The sequence below is a fragment of the Aquila chrysaetos genome, chromosome 2 (assembly GCF_900496995.4).
Source record: "Aquila chrysaetos chrysaetos chromosome 2, bAquChr1.4, whole genome shotgun sequence".
Taxonomy (NCBI): domain Eukaryota; kingdom Metazoa; phylum Chordata; class Aves; order Accipitriformes; family Accipitridae; genus Aquila; species Aquila chrysaetos.
This window is the reverse complement of record NC_044005.1, coordinates 21,347,636-21,369,636: the sequence shown is the minus strand read 5'-3', so window position 1 is coordinate 21,369,636 and position 22,001 is coordinate 21,347,636.

Sequence of the window (22,001 nt, the reverse complement as noted above, 5' to 3'; positions counted from 1 at the left end):
GGCTGAAAGAGCTAGGACTCCTTCAGCCTGGAGAAGAGAAGTCTTAGCAGGGATCTCATCAACGTGTACAAATATCCAAAGGGAGACTGCAAAGAGGACTGAGCCAGGCTCTTTCCAGTGGTGCCCAGTGACAGGACCAGAGGCAATGAGCACAACCTGAAACACAGGAGGTCCCATCTGAACATTAAGGAACACTTTTTTTACTGTGAGGGTGACTCAGGCACAAGTTGCCCAGGGAGGCTGTGAAGTCTCCCTCCTTGGAGATACTCAAAAACCACCTGGACACAGTCCTGGGCAATCAATTAGCTCTAGGTGGCCCTGCTTGTTCAGGAGGGTTGGACCAGACAACCTTGTCACGACCCAGACTGGACAGACCAGGGAGTCCTGTTTAATTCGAAATTCCCTCGGGCTAAATTAAGGTGAAATGACACCAAATGATCAGTTAACGATTTTATTCATGACAGAAGCAAACTGAACTGGAGAGGCGTGGTAGTAGGTGGCAGGGTTTCTCACAACAGGAATTGGCATAAGACTACTTCTGTAAACCGTGTAACCATATACATTGATTCAGGGAATAAGGAGATCCCTCCCGTTGAGTCACAAGGTTCAGAGCAGACCCCCTTGCTTTCTAGACTCCTCCTCAGAGAAGGGCCCAGGGCCGGCTGAATCTACTCTTAGTCTCAGACTTGGTCTGATACTTGGTTTGTATCTTGAAACGGATGAGGTGTAGGGATTGTGGAAAAGGAAAAGGAAAGAGAAAAGAAGACAGAGAGAGAAAAAGGAAAAGACAAAGATTTCACCGGTCCTGGGTCCAGCGTTGGTTCAGTCAGCTGAGGTGTCCAGTCAGCCGAGGGGTCCAGTCCTGGTGGGCTTGTGCACCCAGGGCTTCAGTTTGTGTCCTTTTATCATCCTTGCCCCTCCTTCGGGCAGGCACCCAAACTCATCAGGTCAATGAGCAGTTTGTGAGCCTTTGGGCTTGGGGGGTCATTTGCGGAGTAACTTCTCCTTCCCTGCAGACACAGCCATTGTTTGATCTTTGTATCAGAACAGCTTATCAGAACAGGGAGCTGGGCACCTTCTAGCATGCCCTCCCCCTCCTCCCCCCATCATGTTGCTGATGTCTGAGCTGATGGGCTTTTCACCTTGGTTCCTTGCTGTGCAGGGTTTGTCTTTAAGCAGAACTTGCCCCACCACAATGTTTAAGACATTAACTCTTTCGGTCTCTCACAGACCTCCAGAGGTCCCTTCCAATATCAATCATTCTGTTGATTAGATACTATATGCTGATCATTATTACAGTATACCAGGGTGCACCGGACTTCTTATCACTACAATTGCCTAAATCCCACAGCAAATGCCATTTCAGGGATTTCTAGTACACTCGAGTGCCATGTACAGCACCTCATTCCAAGATGTTGGGATGTCTGTATTGTTTATATGAATTTATAAGTTCAGTATTCTACCTACATTCTACCCAAAGAAGAAATCTTGCAGGGGGTCAAAGCTCTGTGTGTTCTTTTTGCTTTTATTTGTGAGTTTCCATTGTACTTACAGATCTGGGAACCAAAGTTACAATTGATACAGAAATATCTATTCTTTTAGCCCTGCCACTTTGCTAGCTGAGAAGTCACTACTGTCACTAGGGAATGCAAGGTGTTGTGAGTATCTAGCTCTGTGTCAATGACCACCTATGACAATCAGACCAAGAGTATCTGAAAGAAAAATACCCCTTAAAATGTATGAAAAAGGCATGAATTCCTACCCCTCTTGGAAGCTTATTTCTCCAAAATTCAGAAAGAGCAGCAAATCACTATATCTGACTGGAGAGCCAGTCAGCTCTGAGAACAGAGACAGAGTATGAGGCGAACAGTAAGTGTGGTGGATCGTTAGGTAGAGTGGAGGCACTCCAGGCCTGTGCACACAGGACACCTCAGTTAAAAGAATTAGAAGTTTCTATAAACGTAGCTTTATCTGCTGGGCAACTGTATTGGGTTTGCGTGGCAAGGTTGGGGGGGGGGGGGGCACAGGGGTGGCTTCTGTGGGAAGCTGCTAGAAGCTTCCCCCATGTCCGACAGAGCCAATGCCAGCCGGCTCCAAGACGGACCCACTGCTGGCCAAGGCTGAACCCATCAGCAATGGCAGTAGCACCTCTGGGATAATGTATTGAAGAAGGGGAGAAAGTTGCTGTGCAACAGAAACTGCACCTGGAGAGAAGAGTGAGAACATGTGAGACAAAGAACCCTGCAGACCCCAAGGTCAGTGAAGAAGACGGGGGAGGAGGTATTCCAGGCACCGGAGCAGAGATTCCTCTGCAGCCTGTGGGGAAGACCACGGTGAGGCAGGCTGTCCCCCTGCAGCCTGTGGAGGTCCACAGTGGAGCAGATATCCACCTGCAGCCTGTGGAGGACCCCACACTGGAGCAGGTGGATGTGCCTGAAGGAGGCTGTGACCCTGTAGGAAGCCCACGCTGGAGCAGGCTCCTGGCAGGACCTGTGGACCCCTGGAGAGAGGAGCCCGCACTGGAGCAGGTTTTCTGGCAGGACTTGTGACCCCGCGGGGGACCCACGCTGGAGCAGTCTGTGCCTGAACAACTGCAGCCCACAGAAAGGACCCATGCCAGAGCAGCTCGTGAAGAACTGCAGCCTGTGGGAAGGACTTGCATTGGAGAAGTTCGTGGAGGACTGTATCCTGTGACAGGGACCCCACACTGGAGCAGGGGAAGAGTGTGAGGAGTCCTGCCCCTGAGGAGGAAGGAAAGGCAGAAACAACGTGTGATGAACTGACCGCAACCCCCATTCCCTGTCCCCCTGTGCTGCTGAGGGGGGGAGAAGGTAGAGAATTCAGGAATAAAGATGTGCCCAGGAAGAAGGGAGGGGTGGGGGGAAGGTGTTTTAAGATTTGGTTTTATTTCTCATTACCCTACTCTGATTGGATTGGTAATAAATAAAACTAATTTTCCCCAAATCAAGTCTGTTTTGCCCGTGACAGTAATTGGTTGAGTGATCTCTCCCTGTCCTTATCTCAACCCATGATCCTTTTATTATATTTTCTCTCCCCTGTCCAGCCGAGGAGGGGAGTGACAGAGCAGCTTCAGTGGGCACCTGGCATCCAGCCAGGGTCAACCCACCACAGCAACCATAAACGCAAATATGACTGCCTGTACTGACTCTAATTAAAACATGTAAGAGAGCACTTCTATTTCCCTCAGCAAATCATGTCTTCACCAAGCTGGTTTCACACTGTGAGATGCAGAAGACTGGTCTCTCTACAGAGAACTGCAGAGGGAGGGACTTAAACAGCTTCAGGCATACTCTTGGTTCTTAGGGAGCAATAAATAATTAACATGATGGGTGAAGTATACCCACCTGGAAGAATAATTCTTAAAAATGAAAGATTCAGGAGAACAGAAATATACTAGTTGCTGAAGGGTGCTTGCCAGAGGAGATTCAAAGCCAAATTCAATCTGACTTGAAAGATTCAAATAATCAGTCATTATCCACTTGAAGTCATGTCCTCATTCCATCAGCCCTAATGAAATGAATAGGACATCTTGGATGTTGAGGTCATGGTCATGCAGGAAGCAAGTCCACTCTGCTTACAAGTACTCAAAAATCATTATTCTACCATCTACATTAACTTCACGCTCTTTCCTGTGTATATGCACACATTCTCTAGTCCTTCTGTATTTGTCTATCTGTGTTTAAGTCACAAAAGGGACTCTAAGACTATATTTAACCTGCATCCTCCCTAGGTCAGCTTGGCTTGAGGCTTCAGCTCGAAGAATCAACCCTGATGCATTCCTATTGCCTTGTGGGGAAATCTTGAGTCTGAGCTAAGGCACATCCTTCTGCAGTTTCCCAGACTGGAGAGCCAGTCAGCTCTGAGAACAGAGCCAGAGTATGAGGCAAACAGTAAGTGTGGTGGATCGTTAGGTAGAGTGGAGGCACTCCAGCCCTGTGCACACAGGACACCTCAGTACAGTCTGGTTAGGTCTACAGCAAGGGGATTCCTATTCCAGTTAGCCTAAATCAGAGCAAGGAAGAGAAGTAAGAAAATAGAGGAACTAAAGCAGACTCTCTCCCAGTGAGGAATAGGGAAATAGAAGGAGAATGACCTGCAATGAAGTTCTATATCCTCAGATCTGCACTTTTTAAATTACAAAAAGAGACAGAATAGTTTAAAAGTTGTTAAGCAGAGAATGTTTTTACATTACAGGTATTGCAGATGCAGCTGTAAGTTTGCTTTCTAAGGGTATTCTCCCTGGATGGAAAATGTTCCTATGGCAAGAAGTGAAGTGAGGAGTAGAGGGGAATCTGACAAACTTGATGTGACAGCACCGGTGAGATCCAATCTTGCCCAATGAGGCTGCTGTCATTGCGATGTTTTTAAGATCACCTGGATAGCTTCAGCCCACACTTGGGCAAAATAATTTTGCTGTCAGTTCCATGCTACATGTCTTTCAGCATGGAACATTTCTCTACATTTTCCTGTCTTGGTTGAAGTTTGAAGTAATGATTAATACAAGCTTACAAATATGCTCTATTTGGTCCTTGCATTTCAGTGCTGCAGGGAATACCACATAGTTCATGGAAATGTTAAGAGGAGCAGTCATGGACTGGGAAATACAAGAACCACATCAAAGCCACTTTTGTGGATACCTTAAGCTGTTACTGCTCAGAGAGCAACAAGATCCAGACAGAAGCTGCAGCCATGTTGAAAAGTCCATGCAAAAGTAGATGAGGAGTACAATTTGGGATCCTAACAATCTGCAAAAATGCCTTTTTTTTCCTTTCTTTTTCTTAAGCAAAAAGGGAATCACCTGCCAGGTAGAGGTTTGCAGGTCTTCAAATTTCCATTTATAATTCAGTGCTCATTATTACATATTGACTGCTTAAGGAGGAATTTTAACCCTGTTAAATAGTTCACTGTCCTGTTAAATTGGTAGTGAGCCACAAATATAAAGGCTTTACAGCCTTTTGTCCTATAGCAAATATGAATAAAGAAATAAATCAAAATCTATCCTTCTCTAATTTGTCACTTTTGATCAAAAGACCAAATAAGAGAATTTTATTAGGGCAAATACCATATGTAGAATGAATTAATACTACAATCATTGGCCTTGTCTAAGAAATTAAATCATGGAAGCTATGTCTAAATTTGCTAAAGCAACTATAATAAATGATTTAAAATTTAATGCACCTGATCCAGGGGGAAATTAATTTATCCTTAATAGAAAAAACCCAAAGGTTTCATTGTAATTCTAGGCAAGATAAAGAATGAATACTCCTGAAACTGAAGTAATTATGAATCATTTGCCACAATGTTTAAATGAGAACTGCAATGGACTTTAAGAAAAGAAAGAAATTGACTGAGACTTCGTTTCATTAGTGGAATATATCTAAGATTTATGCAATAGAAATAAATATATTTATCTGAAACAGGATTTTACTGTGAAACAAATAAGAACCTTTAAAAGCTTTTCATAAAAGTGACAGCAAGGAGTCTATCCCTACCTGTTACTCATTACCATCAAAAAACTAAGAGTATAATGGGCTCAGTCAAGAATTAGGAGCCCATTGTCCCAAACGCTGGACAAGCATTTCGTACATCCACCCCTTTACACATAGTTCAGCACCTCAGACCATGTATCAAGATCAAATTCAGCAAAGCACTGGAATCCAGCTTAATTTTGAATATGCACCCCAGTATCTCCCAATTCAGCAGAACACAAGCCTGAATCCGCTTTGTCCCATTCTGTTTCTTTGTCTGAATCCAGCCTAAGTCCATTTTGTCTTCTATCCCTTCACAGAGGGGTTATGTGCATATTTATGAGATATATAAAGATCTAAAAGAAATTCTTCCTTTCAGGTTCAAAGATACATATTTACATTTTTAAAAACAGACTTAGCTATTTAAGAGCTTGAGCACTTGCACTAAAGCATACCAGATCATTTAGAAATTAAATATATTCACTTTTCTTTCCGTTATAGTCCTGCTATAACTACATAACTCAGAATAGCAATATAGTTAATGCACATGATAATTATCATGATTACAATTAGTAGGACTCAGAGACATATAGCTCTAATCTTTTGAAATTTTTCATGGTTAGTGTTTCTCTGAGAAGTCCCTAAAATGGCACTCCAGATTTCCATCTAATTCCCAGAACAATATTTTTTTATCTCCTTATGAAATATGTATTTTCATATATATATATTTACTTCAACATCTCAAACTTATTTCAGTTTCTCATTCGTAGAATACATTCACAGACTTAAGACACTATTCTAGAAATCCTAACATCAATTACATTTGAAGATAAATAATTGCAATTACTATTCAATTTAATCTAACAGAAGTAGCTTTTAATCTAATAGAAGTAGAATAGCATCAAGTTATTTCAGTGAAGGTCCTAAACTCTTCCCAGAAACCCCATCCTGTAGTGGACTTCTGCAGTATGCCATTAAGGTCATCACATTTAGGCTCTTTCCTGTTAAAAGAGGAATGATTTCCAGGGACAACAGACCCATATGGGGATGGCCCTACTCTCTTTTCCCATACTCAGAGAGAAATCCAACTCCAACTGCTCCATTCATTTCATCTGTGCCATGATACACGGGGATTATGAAAAGAAAATCCCTACCACATTCAAAACCTTATCCACTAAAATTATTGGCCAAAAATCTCAGCTACTCCAGTACTTCAAATATTTTATTTATTTGACTCATATGTCACTTTCCACTATGTCAGAAATACTTTGTTCTTCTGCAGACAGGACAGCTAATTCTGGGATATGAAGTCCTTTACGGCTGAACTGTGCAAAAACACCATCTATCATCCACCCAATAACCTGTATATAAGCCAATATCCTATCATTCTGAAATTCTCTCCCCAGTTTGTAATTTTGCTTCCTTCAAAGGCTGCTTGTTCAGATACAAGCAAATTGACTGAGCAATGGATATTCTGCCTGGAGAAGGAAACTATTCTTCCTAATCATTCAACAAACCAAATAAGAACTCGGCTAAAGATTTTCTAGTGAGAAGAGGGAGATGATGTACCTGCATGCAGACATATAAATTCTAGCAGGAAAGCAGAGGCAGATTAAAACCAAACAGATGCAACTTGCTGCACGTAGAAGTGACACTAAAAAATTACATGAGCATATTTGTCACTCCTCCAAGAAAGACATCCCAACAATTACCACAAAAGCTTAAGGTTATACATAAGAAAACTTTTAGGCTGTATTAAGACATGCTTAGAGCTTGTTTCTGTAATTGACATAGCGACTGAAGTTTCACACATATGCAAAATACAGTATTTCTTAGTGTGAGGCAAATGCCTTATAATTTGGGGAGCTTTTTGCCTCCTGCATTTAAAAAAAAAATCTTACTGCATACTTGCCATTTGCTTCACTCCTTCTTGATGGCTCACTTGTACTCTATCCATCTTCCAATACAGTTGACGGATCATCACAGTTCTTGTTGCTGTTCCTTATGAACTGTTGGTTAAATGTCACTGGACCCTCACTGATGTATAGATACTTTAAATTATTGAAGCATTCTTTTACTTGCTTCTTATTAAGTCTGTTTCCTCATATTCCCAGACCCTTATTCACATTTATCTCACTTAGCTGACTCTTATCTTCTTTCTCTTCTCTCTTTGTGTTGAAGAACGAAACAAAGTAGATGCTGAGAATGTCATCTATCTTCATGCAATCTATTATTTAGATTCTGCATTTTAAAGAGACTGGATGACTCAGGGTATTTTTAATTGGATAAAACTTTCCCCGCTTGGTTGCTAGGTCATGTCCATTATAGGTCACCAACAACTGAAAGCTGGCCTCTGCATAATGAGTCAGTGATTTCAGGTGTTCACAAAGAGATGATGGAGGAATAACCTGTTATTATGTCACCAACTCAGACTTCACACAGTTCAGTGCAGATCAAAAGTGTTCTGCTCAGTCAGACCTCTCACTGAAAGTCTGAACTGAATTTCTGATCATACCAAAATCAGCTGAATGAAAACTTGGCACACAGATGGAGCTAATTCTATTTTCAGGAAGGAAGACTTGCTAAATGGAAAAGGAAACTAAACAACTTTGGAAAAGAGAATGAGGGATACCCAGACAGTTATTTGAGTGGTTAAACAGGTATCATTCATGTTGGTTTGTTGGTTTGGGGTTTTTTTCTTTAATATAAAGAATTTTACAACAGCTGAAAGTCTGGAATCTTTGACCTTTTGTACTAATTTTTATTGAAAGCATAAACAGTTCTGACTGCAATACTGTGCAACACCATGACAACTATCAATGAATGCCAAAGACCTTTGTACAAGTAGAAGAACTCTATAAAGAGAACATCAGATAAAGTTGGGCAGGTAAATACAAGTAGACAGATGCTGTGAGGCAGGATCATGAGAGGGGAGAACTCTGCAGAAGAACACTTATTGAGCTTGGACAGAGGCAGAATCCAGAAAGCCTGTTCTCAAATCTGCTTTTATGTATACATCTATTTCTATGATAATCTTTCAGAAGCTCAGCTTTGCTCCTGAATTTTCAGCTGGATACTGTCCCTGCCAAGAAATATAGCACTGAAATTCAAATATATTTGTTCTCTAACCCTTATATTACATTAAGCGTCTTTGTTTCCCATATACACAGCAACAGTACGCTTTTACTGTTCTTTGCTGTTTGAAAGCAGACTAGAAGCAGCCTTAACCACACTTTTGTTTAAACATACAGTGTTTGAACAAACAGAATCAGTGACCAAATTGTCTTATTAATCACAGAAAAAACTGAGAGGACTATATGAATTTTCTGAGATGAAGTAATCTTCATGTGTATCAATATATTATGTTTGATGTGTCTGCATATTTCTATCAGTAAAAAGAAACTGTATGTATTCTTCAAAAATACACAGAATTATTCACATGACACTGGTTTGGGAGGAGGGCAGTTTTCTGGACAACAGCTAAACAATGTACTTATTTTGCAATATTAACATTATTTTTCTCAGCTCTCTCACTTATGCAGATCCCCTTTTCTGACTTAAGATGTTAAAAGTGATTTTTGGAGTATTCTGTAACCTTTTCATTAAAAAATAAAGAACAGATTATGAATATAAAGTTGAAGATGAAAGCTAAGATCATAGAAAATGGTGATAAAAAATTTAAATCTCCCTACCTGCCTCTTTCATTATTTGATAAATTCACAATGACAAATAGCTCTGTTGAGTTAAAGTATGTGTGTGTATATATGTACAGATATGTTGACTGAGGGCTTGATCATCTAATGAGAGCCAATATATATTTGTCGCAATTTTTTATATATGTATGTTTACTTTAATAGATACATGTGTACACGTATACACACACACGTATCTATTAAAGTGAACATACATACATAAAAAACTGGGACAAATATATATTGGCTCTCATTAGATGATCAGGCCCTCAGAGTCAACAGTAATACATGAACATCTTTAGGGAACTTGATGTGTGTCCAACAGTTACACACAGACAGGTTTTTTTCCTCAATTTCTGGTATGAAAACCTCTTATTTATTCATCTTGTGTTAAAACGAGATGTTTAACATTGGATAAGAAAATGCATCTGATGTTGAGGCATGTGGCTAGAAAGGTACATACATTATGTTGAAAGTGCATTCTATAACAGATAAATACAGTAAGAAATAGGTATCATGTACTCGTATGTACTGACTTCTGTAACAGAAAAGAACAATATTCAGTCAATAGATGCAGCCAAATTGCTAATGCTAAAAAATAGTGTACTACCATTGTAATCACCAGTCTACCCTTCTTAAGATAGGGAGTGGAGGAAATAATATTTTTTTTCTATTTGAACTGAGGTCTGATCCTTACAGAAGAAATACAGAATTCCATATATGTTGCTCTTAACAAAATATTACATTACTTCTGCTAATGAAAGATCTAGACTTCAATTATAGTAACTTGTTCCTATACAGTGCTTTAATATTAATGTTTTCTCAAAGTATGTTACAAGGATCATTATCTTTACGGTCATTCTGAAGATAGAGGAACAAGGCAGAGAAAGATGAACTTCCATAGACATTGCCACCCAGTGGTCATAGAATAATAAAAGCTCCCTAGACCTGTGCTTTCTTCACTAAACAGCACTTCTCCCTTAGAAGAACTGTTAGTTTCATACCCATCAATTTCAAAACTACTAGCAAGATGGTGATTTTTAAACATGTGTCTTATGGGAAAAAATAACCCTCAGAAAAGAAACATAAATATACACAAAAGAGAGCCTGGAGCAATGAAATGTATAATGTCTTACTGAGAAAGCAGCACTAGCACTTTTCTAGATGCAGCTACAAGACATTTCTCCCCTAGAAAATGAGTCTCCAGTATTTGTTCTGCTTCACAGGATGTTATGATAACACCAGCAGGATGCCTGCCCTGTTTGTCTGAGAAAGCAATGAGCAATGGAAGCTTTCAATTACCTCAGTCTTTGTAAAATTAGAACATTTTACATGGTTTAAAGAAAATAAAACTAGAAAGAATTTAGGTGAGATCAGAAGCAGTGGCACAGTGAAAATGTGAGACCAAGGCTGTGACCAGTTCTGGTTGTCACACTTGCCATGACAGTCTTTGTCTCGTTATCCTGGCCAGAGTTCTAATTTAGATAATTACATTCTTTTTAGCTAAAATTCTCCCTCCAGTTTCAGTTGGCTGAGACATTTTTCTTTCCTTCTTTCTAATATGAACCACATGCAGAGTTAAACTGGGCAGTGTTAAACAGCTGCTGCATTTCATTCCAGGCAGATTGCCATTGCGACATTGAGGGCCACTGAACTAAGAATCAGAGGTGAGTACCCAGAGTGAATATCTAACCCCAGTGAATCAATAGCAAAACTTTCTGTGGTATCAGTTAAGGTAGGATTTCATAGCTTTGCTATTGCTATATGCTTTGAGCAAGTCACAGAACCTCTGTTTCCCTTTCTTACCTTATTTACTTAATCCATCTGGTACAAAAACTTTTGCTTATGTTGTGGTAATATCCTAATACAGCCGAGTCCTGATCTCAAGTGAATATCAAGGCACAAATGGATTGTGCATGTTGCACTAAATTACCAAACCCACAGAAATTCTTAACTTCATATACGCTTGCACATTATGAACCAATGAATATTTTGCCAGAGAAGTAATCCTTCAGGGTTCTCAGTCCTGCTCTGGACCTTCAAAAAGGCAGAAACACACATAGTTGCTACCAACAGTTGCCTGAAGTTAACTGATGAGACCCCATCAAAACCAAAATGATCTAGAGACAGAATTGATGCAAAAGAGGCTTGCACTGCCAGAAGAAATTGAAGGGATCTCCATCTGTTTGGATGTACCTGCCAAATAGAGAATGTCCACTTTCTAAAGACTGTGCTCTTTGGCCTGAGAGTGAGCAGCACATCAAGAAGCAAACCACGCAGGATACAGCTGGATGATAAAACCAAATGGACAGCAGGCAGCTGAACATGCTGCCGTACAAAGCAAAACACAAAAGCAAAAGACAAAGGCTAGCCTCCATAGTTGTTACGCTACGGAAGAAGGAAAGCAGCACAAGGAGAAAACAGGCATATTTAGACCCTTATTTAGCATTTATGACAGCAGGATGCTATTTCAGGGAACTTTAATCACCATTGAAAGAAGCATGTAATCACACATGGACTTGCTAACTTGAGTGCTTGCCACTCCTCAAAAATTTTCCTTTTTTTCCAGTGAAAAAAGTTCAGGGAAGTGAAGCAAAGTCCCCTGGGCTAACAGTAAATGCCCTAGGGTTGTAGAACAACAAGCAGGTTTCAAATTATCCATTTCACAAATTATAAGCAGTTCTAAACTCACTAAACATTGGGTGTAGGTGGAACACCAAGTCCCAGCCACTTAATTCCTGATATTAAGGTAGCAGCTTCACTGACCAAGCTCAGTTGAGAAAAGGTAGAAAGAATTGTATAAACCTAGTATAAGATGACTGGAGGTGAATGTAGCAGCACTGTTTCATTTGGTTTGAAGTCCAACAGATTGCTGAAGTTGGGTTTTTTTCCCCCTTTCAGCCTTCACATTGCAGTTACTCCTGTAATTGACTGCCTAAAAAGCAAACTTTCTGAATTAGTTTGGATTGCTAATTTTATGCTTTATTTTTCCTTCCTTTATTCTCCTCTTTACTCCTTATTCATAAACCATTACCCCAGCCTAAAATGTTTCAACTTCTGCTAAGGACAATACAAGCATCTTTCAGCCTCACCACATTAATCTATTTGGAAGCATCATGTATTTGCATGCTTGTACTTGATCTCAGTGCCTACTTACCTCACTGCATGTCTCTCTGGTATTTTTCTCCCTCAGTGTAAACTTGGTTTGTTATTTGTAAAGGAATTTCATTTTTAAAAAAGCACATCATAAAATGTGGAAAGCTATTCTGATGATCAATACAGTACTAATGTAGTTATCCAAGGAAGAATTAAAGTAAGCAAGACTGCATGACCAAAGAGGAAGATGACCTTCAGTGTCATCACTTTCACAAAAATAAGTTTGTGGAATTCTGCAAAAAAAAAATATTTTAGCTATACTAAATAGGTGTAGTGAACAGCCTCTGGTGTCCAAAACCTCATTTGATATATGGAAGGTGGTTGAAGGGACACTTTCCCTTAGGCTAATATTTGCAGAAAAACAAGAAACAAAGGCTTTCTTGCTTTCAGGCGTTTAAATGTGCACAGAATTACCCTAAGTACAGTATTCTGTCTTCCTCAGAGCCCAAGTTAACTATACAGCTCTGTGAGACACTAATTACTATGCCAAAAATCATCAGTAATGACAGCCAGATATAATACACCGTGCAGAATCTTAGATAGTGCTTAGGAGTTCATTTCATCTCTCGATCAGAGAGGGCTCTGTTTTTGAAAGAGAAATTACAGGTGGAATTTTCTAAACCACAGTTACCTGGAATGGCAGAGACACTGCTTCTGCTTGTGCCGAGCATCCCTTCAGACAGAGGCTTCCCCGCCCTGGGGGATAACGGGGAGGTGGGGAGTCCTAGGAGTGATTACTGGAGGGCATGGTCAGATTTATAGAGTCCCTTACACAACCTTCAAGATAACTCAAAAATATTTTCCATTGTTCACCTGGAGCTGCTCATATTTTTTTAAAACCGTATGGATTGTTTTTCAGCTACCCCAAATATGAAGACCACTTTGTTGAATGTCATCTCAGCCATTCACAGGGTAAGGATTTAAGACTCCTTAGCAACTCCTACAGCTAGGTCCCAACATGTGGGTCTGAATTTACAACATCCCAAATATCCTGTTGATTTTATCTGTATTTTCCTTCCATTCATTGCAGGGACAAAGAACCAAGTTAAAATCTCATCAAAGAGCTATTTGGAGATGCAAGAGCTGTGTTTTTAGCTCAGTTCCACCTAAAATTTTCAAAAACTCACTCTTAAGGATGAGCAAGTGTATTCAGAAAAGCTGCAGCACTCTGAATGAATCTTTGTGTGGTCTGTGTCCCTTGTTTGTGTACCAGGAATTTGTGCTAATATTTAATTTGCAGTCTTCCAAATGCCCGAGCCTTCTCTCCCAAAACTTCTGGAAGTTTGAAAACCAGTTTGGCAACATTTTTCTAATCAAGCTTCAAGGAGGAAAAAGTAATTATTTTCGTACTACTCTGGATGATCAACAGAAGCCCAGAAGCATGGGACTAGTGTAATACAGTGCCAAACCCCATGATTATCAAGTAGTGACTAAATCTCTTATTTCTTGCTGTGCCATAAGCTGGCTTTTTTTGCCTACTTCTTGCCATAGAAAATATTGCAAAAAGCAAAGATTGATGTCCCCTTTCCCTGCCTCCTTGGTATGGGAATGAATCAACAGTTTTCTCAAATTCTGCGCTCATCTAAGGTAAGAATGTTGTATAATCATAGAGCTTCCTCTCATGAAAATTTTGGTGTGACTAATGATCTCATAGGCATATGCCAAGATCATCCTCATAAAGCCCCGGCAGCTCCCAAGATCTACATTTCACTGAAGTGTGTTTGAAGGATATCTACATATTACAGCCCACCATAAGTGTCACCATCGTGTTCACTGAGAACAGGTTTCATACATACACTTCTCAATTGCAGCATTTTGCTGGAGTAGTACTTGTAGTAACTGGCTCACAAGGTCTGCTGAAGCATATTGATTCCAATGTAATAAATCTGAAACCTGTGAAGTAGTGATGTTTATTAACCCCAGCTTTTTGTTAGTCTGGGATAACTATGTTAAGTCCTGAGAATGAAATTTCATTATAAAAATTAAGCTGGAATTAGTACTGTGCTAGCTTGTGCCCTCTACATAGGAACACAGAAGAGACCTGACAAGCACAAATTAATGCTGTTCCTTTGTACATCACTGTGCCTAGATATCAGGAGTCCAAGAGCTACACAGATAATGGCCATGGATAATGGACTGCCTGAAGGCAAAAGAAAAATGCAGAAGTCAAAATGATAAGACTGACTGAAAGCTGTAGGACATTATGCTTCGGCTATACTTGTATAGCTTCACTGGAAAAACATCATAGCCTGAGACTGCATCAGTGTTCTTATTGGTCAACTATGCATTAAGGAACCTGCATAAAAAGTGAAATTTTCAATAGTTCTTGCTATATGGAGAACTAGAGAAAAAGAAAGCCTTGGAGCAATGCAGCTAACAAAGCAGCCCAGTATCTTCAACATATCCCCATAGCTGATGTAGTTAACTTTGTACAGAGTCAAGGCAATATCCATCTTCAGTTGGAAACTCAATCTGAGAGTGAAGCAAATCTTACAGCTTGCCTACAGTTTCCTGCCTGTCTGTACTCTCCCTGTTTCCTTTAAAAGTGCATAAACCTTTAAAAGTGTGCAAAGAGCAGTCTGTCTTTACATTTTTATTAAAACACATTATACAAGACATATGTATGTATTTAGGAAGATCAATACAATTTTGCATTTGTCACCAACGTTGAGCAACCCATTAGTCCTTACATTTTAAAAAGGAAAAAAAAAACCAGCCCTCAGGGAGATTTAGCTGGCAATTATTTTGGAGAAATATCTGACTGTGAATACAGTGAATGTGAATGTCAAAAAGCGGGGACTAGTGTCACTATTTTCAATAACACATAATCGCACCTATAGTGTTACCAGATTTTCCCAGGCAGTTTGGACAGTTCTTTTAACTTCAGAGGCATCGTTCACTGCTATTTGTATCCTGAAGTTCATTGAGCAGAGATGTTTATTGGGCTATTTAATATAAAAAAATAAAATATCCAAATGTAGTGCTTCAAAACTTCATACTGCTATTTTAAGATTTTAAAATATCTTCTTCTCAATATGATTCCATTAATTTCAATTATGATAAACTATTTTTTTTCAGTAAAGAGAAGTAGCTCCGGAATGTTTAAGACTACAGTTTTCACAATCAGAACTGGGTTTTTCTCCCTGAAACGTCTATACAATGAAATGACCCTTCAGAAGACTTTGTTTGAAAGAATATTGGGAGTGTAAAATCCGCACCTAAGGATTCATGTAGGATTATGAGATAGGAGAAAAAAGAAACAACATTTTCTGACACCACACTTCTGCCTTGTCCAAAAAAAAAGAATGCAAAACAATAACTCTTTTCAGAAAATCAAGTTGGGAGAATGTAGCAAAGTAATTTCTGAAGTCCAGGTGCTTAGGAAAAAACATTACCTTCTCTTTGTCTTCGTGGAGATATTCAAACTGTCTAGATTGTCCCATCTGATCCTGATTTCCCATTGTTGGGAAATGACAAACATCTTCTGAGGAGTTGTGGCATGGAAAATGTGCCATTGTTACTTACTATATTCCATATCACTGCTGCTAATCACAGTGTCTTTTCCTTTTTTGGTAGACCACTAAGGTCTAATCCACTAATATGCAAGACATAATCAGGTTTTAAGAACATACTGCACTTACTCCTAGATCTACATGATTTATTTTTGGACATTTTAATATCTGCCTCTATAGATTCTTGCAAGCCTTACACGTTAAAATTCTGCTTAAAGACTGTTAATGGACAGGTATTAAAACATAATACTAATAAAGTCTTTGATACAATTCAGTGAAGTCAAAAGGCTTCTTAAATTGCTTTATAATTTAGAACAGAAACTTCATTAATCAGAAACATATAAATGTTAGATCAATCAAAGAAAATTTTACAGTGGGAGCAATAATTGTCTGTGACAGAAATTTACTCCCTGCTAGATACTTTGCCTAAATAAAATGTTACCACTGTACTTGAGCAGTACAAAAGGAAATAATGCAGGAAAACTTGGCAGCAACCAGGTAGACACAGAAATTCACAGATCTATTCCCAGATGTTGGGGAACCTTACACTACATTCAGAAGGATTCACATATTTGACCTCAAATATAAATACAAACTTGAAGCATGCAGTGAAGTTAAACAAGCTCATGCACCACTGGTTAGTATTCACAAAGGCTAACTTTTTATGATATAAAAAAAATCTTATGTTTTGGGAACCAAAGGTAATTACAGAAATCTGGTTAGGCATTTTGCATAAGTGGCAAATATTCAGTCCATTCCTCCCATTTACTGAAATAATGCATCACATTTACCAGTTTTATAAACATTATTCCAACATGCAAAAAGAAAACGTTATCAAATCTGAATTACATTTAAGCATTTGATTGAGAAGAAGCAACACAGCTGTGAAAATGAGATGAAATTTGAATAACTGAAATAAAACTTCATCTTTAAATTAGTTAAATCATTAAATTAATGTGAAAAAATAAATACCATTGGGATTTCATAAACAGCTCTAAAAAGATGGCCATCTGGTTGGTCATACAACCTAAAGAAGATGTTGTACCAAACTCAGTGAAATCCAGGACTTGAGACAGATCAAATATTTTTTTACCTCAGAACAAGGTAATATGTAGCATCTAAATCTTTGGAGTTATACTGTCAAGAGCTCTCTCCAGTTGCATCTGCGCTACACTCTGGCACAGGTGAATTCAGCATGCCAGTCATTCCATGTGATTTTGCTCATAGGCGTACACAGACCTTGACACCCACGATATCGAAAGCCCTAATTATTTGGGAGGCAACATGGACCAAGAACTTTTGAAAACACAAGTAATTTAGAAGTCCAAATTCAACGTAAAAACCTGGTCAACTCCAAAAATTCTCATTTTTTTTTTTTACAATATGAAGTGTTTGACACAATGGAATTGACAGCTGTACATGAAGACAGTGCTTTGTCAAGGGAAGGGATCTACTGTTATGCTTTCTTAGCCAAGAACCTGCTGAAAGTCTCTGTGGAAGGGGAAGATGTGTCTCACAATTTGAGAGGCCTGGCTGCTGAATTTTGCTTCACATTTTATGTGTATTTAGTTTGCATTTACATGGTTTCCTGCCCCTCTGGCCCTCAGTTATGGCTGGGATGGCTCACCAAAAATTACTGCAAGGCATGTGATTTCCAAGTCAAATGAGCAAATTAGTGCCATGCATATCTTAAATAGCTCTCCTCTGGACCAACATATTGTCATAAGTCGCCCACAAGAAATGAAAGGGCTTCAGTTTCCTGGGAGGTTGCAGAAGCCTGCAAGAAGAAACTATGCAAGTGCACTGCATAAGAATTTGGAGTATGGCTGAGGTAGCCAAGCTTCTGCGAATATCTCTGGAGAACTCAGCTAGACCATGATCAGCCCAACACAAGTTTCACATTTCCATGCTGCCCACAGCATCTACATTCAAACTGTCCCACCTCAAACACCAATTCAGTGCTTCATTCTAGTGGCTCACTCCAGACTTGAGCCAGCAAGCATGACTGATCCCAAGTACCAAGTTGAACCTGGACCTTTTGATGCTTACCAAGTTGGATGAGGAACTGTCAGGTAATCAGTTGTCTTCCAGTAAAGTACTGGAAAGCTCTTTTAAAGTAGAAAGACAATGTTAAAAAAAAAATGTATTTATTGGATAGCAGAATGACTTGCCCATATTAATCTGATAAACTCAAATATGTATTTTGGTGTGACAAAAAGACATCTTAGCCTTATCCCTCATATCTTGTGTTTGCAAGTTGGTCAACTATCTCAAAATTCTTCAGAGAAAAACCAAGTGAAAGACCTGCTTTTGAACCCTCAGGCATGACTTGCTAAAGTCTGAGGCATGTCATCCTTAACTAGAGTCAGTTTGGAGAAAATCCTTAATAAACTTAGCATTTAAGATACTCAGTATCTGTAGGCACATTTTAAGAACGCCTACTCTTTCTCTTCTCCTAAAATGTGGAATATGAGACCATATCTGAACTTCTGACATGGTCTTTTGCAGATGAAAAACTTGTGAGATATGTCAGGCAGCTTACAGGAATTTTGATCCCTGACACCTGCAGAAAGACTAGGCTGCTTAGATATTTCCAACACAGACAGCCTAAACCAGCCAGTCACTCAACACTAATTCAGCAGCAACATTAAAGTATACACCTGTACATCTCATGCTGACATGTCAATCAACAAAACAATTTATGGAAACCTTACGTTCACAAAATGAACTATGAATCATACAGCTTTTTTTTTTTTTTATCTTGAGAAAGAAAAGCTGCATTAAAAGTTCACAGCATGAGACCATATGAGAAATTCCTCTTAAATAAATATAAGCTCTGAATTAACATTACATACAATTACTCCTTTATAATATTTCCATTTATCTCTTTCTTTCACTTCCTTCCCAAGAAGAGGGGATGTGTTGCTTTGCTTTATCTAGCTTATGCTATTAACAATTTATTCAGTAGCTATGACATGTTCCAAAATGATACATCTCCAAAATTATATGAGAATATCATTTCCTTATCAATTAAGTTGGAAGATAGATATTTCTGTTTGCAATGTCTGCCTTTCCAGCAAACCAAACTTGTAATATCAGCTTCACCTACTAACTTGGGGGGTGGGGGTGTTACTTTCATTTTATTCTATTTTTTGGGGAAGTTGTGTTGCCTGTTATGCAAACATGCAACACCTATTATTTGTCTCTCTACAAGACTGTTTCTTACATTTTACATTCTTAATTTCTTTTTTACTTTTTTAAATGTCTTGCCCATGACTACTGAGCTATTCCATTAAATTGCTTATGCTTCTTGCATATGATATTTTGTCTCTCAAAACCTGTGATCTTTTTCAGGAATAACTGCTTGACTTAACACCTGAATCTGGGGTATTTTTCAATCCCCTCCATCCCCTATTCACAGCCTATGCAGCACATGGACAATACAATCTGCAATTGATTTGGCAACTGAGCTTGGGAAAACATTTGGTTCTAATGTAAGATTTTGAAATTCCCAGTTTTTGGATGAGCGGTTCAGTCTACAGAAAAGAGTTCATGATAGAAACTCAGTGTGTATGGTTATCTCAAACATCTCTCAAAGATGCAAGGTGAGTTAATCCAGTATTTTGTTCAGTACAATATCTAATTATGAAAAATCCAGAACAAAACTGGCTAAAAAGAAGAAAAAGGGAATAAAATAGAAGAAAAAATAGCAAGAGCACTAATTGAGCACTATGGTAAACATCCACCTACATAACCAATTTTGGGGGGAGATATTTTTCATCCTCCTCTAATATTCAAAAAATATTACAGAATCTTTCTTTTCTTTAACATGTTTAAAATAGATTGGGTTTTTTTCTTGTAACAATTATCTTCTCTGCACAGCAACAGCTACCTTAGTTAAGAAACAAAAACCTTACTGATGGCTAAAACATTCATTTATTTCATAATGCAATTAAACACTACACATACAGAATACAGGAACAAAAATAGGCCCTAATCCCATAGAGATTTATGTCCATTCTTAAATATAGGAATATGGGAGCAGTCCTAATGAAGTCATCAGGCTTACTGACTTTAAGGTAATTGAGACTACCATACATTTAAAATTTAGAAACCTGTGTAAGTTTTTCAACGATTAAGTGATACCACTGATGTTTCTGCTTCAGATGTTAAGTTTTGCTGAAAAAGAATTTCATGTGTATTTCCTAAAACAAAACCTCATAAGCAGGGAGGATTAGATTGTGCCACAGACACTAAGCAATAACTTACAGATTGCAGTGGGACTCCTGATCCAGTAAAAAATCCTCCCCCTGAAATGCCATACAGCAGAAAAATATCATGCAAATGAAGAAGAAACTGATGCAGTCATGATCTCCTTTGGCCCATTATTGATTTATGTTTTGGTTTCTTTCCTGAAGTAAACATCTAACTAAAACAAAACTGTTTGTTCATTTCCATGCATGAAGGATAAGAAGCATAGATAACAGATATTATGTCCCTATAAATAAAGTAGTCCAAGAGGCTATTAGATAATTTATCTTCACTACCATGTACTGTAACAGCCTTGTGGTTTAGCTTGCTCTGCACGCTCACAGAAGCTTGTTTTTCTGCCACCTCATAGGAAGGTAATACTGACTTCTGAGTTCTTTCCTGATTTTTTCCTGACTAGGTGCCTTCCAGCTCATTAATGACGGTTATTTTGCTTTGAACAAGGAAGATGCTTTTTGGAAAAGATAAAGATTTTTTTACACTATGTTACTCTTTCAGCTTTAAAAATAAACCCTGGCCGTACAAGATGTCTCTTTCTGTGTGCCCGGAGTTCATTTGTTTGTGGCACACTCTTGCCATGCATTGCACAGTCAGGACCTTCCTGGGCAGAAAACAGGTCATTCTCAGGAAAGAATCAAAATCCCATTCAAGATTTATAAGAGAAGTAATTCCTAGCTATGCAGGTTCACACAACCCAGATTTTGTTTGTCTGAGCTGGGGGAGCAGGGGATGAATGGAATTTCTGGCAGCTGAGTTCTCTTGACTGGTTGTTCAGCAAAAGCCTTAAATTGTTAACTTTCTTGTCTTGTGAAGAACCACCTCAGCCAGAAATACAGCAAGTAGAGAACTGGAAGAACTTTCTCTTCTCCAGTTTGTCCCTGCAATAATGATTAATACTAATATTATGAGCAATAGATCCCATGACCATCCCATCCCGTACAGTCTCCACCAGTTTTAATAACTGATTTTATAGGAAATCACACTGCTATTTGATCTATACCCATGACACCTCTGTCTATGAGTTCTGGAAACTTCTAAGAAGCCCCATGCCAACCTCTCAATGTTCACCTTCCAGTTCTGTAGCAGATGGCCCCCAACACGAGGCTGTGAACTAACGCCACTATAGGAACATCAGTGGCTGAGTGTTTTTCCTGTGAACTTGCTTAGGATTAGCAGCTGTAACACGTCTGGGTGCCAAAGCCATAGACAGCAAACAATTTTTATGCTAAGTAAGAATAAACAGTGAAGCAGACAGGATGCTCCAGGTGATTTTCTCATCGCTGTCTGGGTTTCTGTTCTATCAAGCAGCTTATCATCACAAAGATGAAGGAAATGCTGTGCAGCACACTGAAGGACTATAGGACAAGTGATTTATTATGTAAGAAATGAAAAAAGCATTTACATTTTCTGAGTGGTATCTCATTTTGATAATCATGGACAAATAGTAAGTTACTGCATTTCCCTGCCAGCAAAAATTCAAGTTTCATTACTTGGGAAAACATGGGCATAATGCTGCATTTCAGCAAAGCTGATGAGAACATTTTTGGGTTTTGCCTCTTTTTATGTTAGCATTGAAATGCTACCATATACTGCAAAGCAACCAGAATGCTGAGATAGCCTTGTATTGCATAACATAAATCACACAATTGAAACCTCAAATTAAAAACAGCCAGCAGACAATACATGATGCACATGGCTGAAAAACATCATTATGTGACTATACTGTGTCAAGGCCTACGCATAGAACTCGCCTCAGGCAAATTCCCAGCAAAATCTTTGATAGTTATATCAACTATTTAAAAAGTTTGGTATGGACCCCATAGATTTTGTGCCCCTTATTAGATATTTAAGTCTGCAAATATCAGTCTTATTGTCTCTGTATA